Here is a 4526-nt window from a genome sequence, read left to right as displayed (position 1 = left end):
AACAGAGACAGAAGGGGGAGGTAGAAAGAGAGAAAAACAAGAAACAGAGACAAAGAGGTGCTTTCAGTATGCAAAGGACAACAGTGATCATTAGTCAGACATCCTGAGCCACATATTTTAGTTTGATCACATCTCGCTTTGGTTTTTAAGAGCCTGTAAGTCTAATGGACCCATATACAATTCTCCATTCTTCTCCATGTGTCACTTTTATAGATTGCTGTTCAAACATAATTCTTCTAGTAAATGGAAGTCTCAACAGTGACTCTGTGTACACATTCATTTAGCTCTGTGCAGAGACAAATGACTGACTGTGTGTATGCCTTTCAGTAGTAAGTGTATTCTGGCAAACCTCTGTTTTCTATTTTTCATCTTCATTTTCAATATTTGTCACACTTTTTTTGTTGTTGTTTTTTTACTATACTCTTTAGCATCGTTTGGTTCAGTTCTTTACATACTTTTACAGTTATTTTTGCATTTCTATGGTGAAACGTTGTGAATGTTACCAACAAAACTACATTCAAATTTAAATGGTTGTATGTGATTGTATTTAATTGCAGATTTTTTTTATGAAAACATCCTTTTCAAACCCACAGGTTTTGAAGGTGTGTTTTCCTTTAAAGGTCAATTAATTTTTTTTTGTTTTATTAAAGCTTTAAATCCTATAGCCTAAGTGGCCGTACACATGCTGCATTTTTTGCATCCTCAAATGAATTGTTTTCAATGCAGGCGCGCTCAAATACCAGGGCGACACCGTCACAATGCGCACAAATTCCTGAGTGCCTACTTTTGAGGGTACACAGCTGCACCCTGAGATGAACTGAGCTCAACTTTTGGAATGCAGCACTGCATGTCATGTGATAAGGACCAACCAATCACAGCAGACAGACATCATTTCCTTTGTCTGTAAAAATCAGTCCATGGTAAATATGCAGAAGAAGTTGGTCATTTAGGTGCAGAGCTGCCAGAGCTGTTTGTTGTTGTTTTATCTCTTTTTGTACTTTGTTGTGTCTCTTTAAAGTTCATCAGCATCTTTGTGTGGTCATTTTGAGTCTCTTCCTGGTCAGTATGTGTAAATTTGAGTGACATTTTGCAGATGAAGGCCAGAGGGGCCCCTGACACTTTGGGTCCCTGGGCCTGTGTGGGGTAGGCCCATTCAGTAATCCATACATGACTATATATGTACGCTGTAAGAAAGCTTTTCAGACTCTTAGAAGGACAAACTGCGCTCAGAAACAACATAATTATGATGATTAATAACAGACTATAATTTGAATTAGTTTTCAAAAGTAGGTTGTGACTAAATGTCCTGAGGTTGCCATTTAGATGCAGTGAAAATGTTACATTTACTTGTATTCTGCAGCTTAAGACTTTTCTACAAGGACAAACTCACGCTGTTGTTACAGCCTTGCTAATAAGCCCAGCTACCTGCAGATTATGGCAGACAGCTCAATAGATCCACAGCCTTTTCTACCACAGGACAAACCTGCCTCCACCTGCAGGTTGGATTTATCCACATTCAGCCTTTGTCAGATAGCCTGAACCCACCGCCTGCACATTCTGGCAGCTCATGGCCAGCTCCATTACAGCATCAGAAGCCTCAGCCTTCCACAGCCTTCTGCCAGACAAACCTCAGCCACCGCCTCTGCCACAAGCCACCGCCTCCACCTGCAGATTCTGGCAGACAGCTCAGCTCCACAGTCCACAGCCTTTGACCGCAACCAGCAGCCACCGCCTCCACCTGCAGGTTCCAGATTCTGGCAGAAAGATCCACTCCTCCATCTACAGCCTTTGTTAGAAACCTGAACCCACCGGCTCCACCTGCACATTCTGCCAGACAGCTTGGCCAAACCTCCATCTACAGCATCATGCAGCAACCTTCAGCCGCTGCCTCCACCTAAAGATTGTGACAGACAGCTCAGCTCCTCCATCTACAGCCTCTGCCAGCAACGTCAAGCCACCGCCTCCACCTGCAGATGCAGGCAGACAAATCAGCTCTTCAATCCACAGCCTCTGACAGCAACCTGCAGCTACCACCTCCACCTGCAGATTCTGAGCTTGGCCAAACCTCCATCTCCAGCAACCTCTGCCTCTGCACAGATTCTGACACACCAGACATAAGTCAGAGCTTCTGCCAGATTCATTTAACAGCTGGTCAAACCTCCAACATCAACAGCCATTGTGAGCACACCCATCAACATCAACCTGACTGATTGCAGACCTGCAGATTCTGGCAGACAGCTGCGGCCAAGCCTCCATCTACAGCATTTGAGACCACATGCAAGTGCTGCCTCCCCCTGCAGATTGTGGCAGACAGCTCCACTCCTCCATCCACGGCCTCTGTCAGCAACCTGCAGCCACTATCTCCACCTGCAGATTCTGGCAGACAGATTGGCCAAACCTCCATCTACAGCATAATCCAGCAACCTCCACTGTTCTGCTGCCTGTCAATTCCTGTGCTGTGGATTACCTCATCGCTGCCTTTGTGTGTGAGTCACAGCATCTGTTCACCATCACCACTGGTTCCTCGGCTCCTTGCTGGTTCCAGCCAACTTTGGTTCCTCACAGGTGTGTTGGTTTTCCTTGTGTACACCTGGTATTGGATCCTCTGCTCTTCTGGCATCGTCTCCTGTCTGCTCCCTCACATTACCGCTGCACATTACTGAACTGTTTGATGTTTCTGTGCATCTAGTGGACACCAGAGACTCTTCTGCTCTCTGCTTCAGCGTGGCTCATCGAAGCTCCTGGACTAAACCTGTGCCCCAGGAAGCCTTAGGCCTAGGAGTTAATCTTGCCCACTGTTTGTTCTATGTGTTGCAAGTGGTCTCACTAACAACTTTTACAAACTGTCCAGTTTATGGTGCTGCTATTGTGTTCAAACCACACCCGTGACATACAATCCATTAACTGCATTTGAAAGAAAGGCAGGTGGAATGCCTACATGCATAAAGGTGAAGTCATGTTCTTATGCATTCTGTGTTTTTCATCAATCCACTCAGGCAGAGGCCACTGCTACCACCTGTTTCTCCTTCGTTGTTTACCAACTGTAAACTTGTTGTTGTGACCATTACAGAAATCATCCAACTGGACCATGGGTAAAAAAGATGATGAAAAAAGAGATGATGTGGGGTGTTCTTACACTCTGAGTTGAAATTTTTTCAACTTGAGGAGTTCAGAGCGGTCCGGCAAAAATGGCAGGCTAAAATGCTGTCTGTGTGACTGGGGCCTATATCTTTAACTGTGCAGTATTGGACCCAGCAATATTTCTATGGGGAATTCTATTCCTAATTACCACTGAGAAAAATTCAATATTCATTCCTGACAAGTATGTTTATTAATGGGTTGCTGAATAAGTTGAAAGTGGGGGCTGACTCACATGAGGACAAAACCAAAACTGAAAAATACAATCAAAGAAGAAAAGACAACCATAGTATGGGGAAAATAATAGAATGATGTGTGGGGGAAAAAGAGATCAAGATAAGAAGTATGAGAGGGAGGGGGGAGTCTGGCTTCACAATTGTCATCCAAGCAAATTGAGATGAATTGTCTCAACACTGAAGAGCAAAGGTGCAGTAACATTTCAAAGGAATCGTGGTGTCAAGCAGACAGCAAAGTCCCAAACACCATGCCTCAGATCTTCTCTCCTGTTTCTTTACTTTCACAATCCTCCTTCCTATGTCCCGTCATTCCCTCTTTCAACCATTCTTACTATCATTCTTTTTCATCCCTGTGCCTGATTTTCTTCCTTTCCCCGTCCTCCATCGTTCTCTTTGATTGGCACTTTGCTAAGATGCTTCTTTAGTCACAGGCTTTCATCTATGGGAACAGTGTGACCAAGGACAAATGAGAAGAACCTCTTAGTCCAACACCTTCATTATTTGTGGCTATGTCTTACACACGATATAGGCACCAATCACACTGACAGACAAGGAGTCCATCTTTCCCTCACATGCAATCTACTGACTCTCACACACTCTCTTGAACAGTGAGTTGTTGTGCATGTATATGTGCCTATATAGTGTTGCATTGAATAGCTTCCAATCTAAGTATAGACACATAACAAAGATCCCAGGAGTTCACTTGGCAGATGAGGCAGCATCAGATGGCAACTTGGCTGAGAAGAATTAGTGTGAAGCCCCAAGATTCTCTCTGAGAATGATGCATCATGGGATACATCATGGGACTGAGACAGCTGTGTTGAAACACCTCTCTCTGTTATAAACCATCACTGTGTGGAACTGATATCAGCTGATTACTTTAAATTGCCGTAATTGTTTTTGATCCATCCCCTGCATGGTTTCATATTGTCTTTTTATGAACACCAGTGTCTGATTAAAATGTGTCAATATCTGTACTGGCAATGAAGGAAAATCCTCATCAGGGTAGCTAAATAGTACACTTGTGATCTAAAATGATCTGAAGACAAATTCTGCAGCTGTTCTGTAAACCATTTTCTAATAAATAATAAATATAGCAACTTCTGATCAACCCACATCAACTGTAAGCCTAAAGTAACAACTCCTGGTTAG

This window comes from Epinephelus fuscoguttatus, linkage group LG16 (assembly GCF_011397635.1).
Source record: "Epinephelus fuscoguttatus linkage group LG16, E.fuscoguttatus.final_Chr_v1".
In the NCBI taxonomy this organism is placed as follows: Eukaryota; Metazoa; Chordata; class Actinopteri; order Perciformes; family Serranidae; genus Epinephelus; species Epinephelus fuscoguttatus.
Note: the sequence above shows the minus strand (reverse complement) of the source record.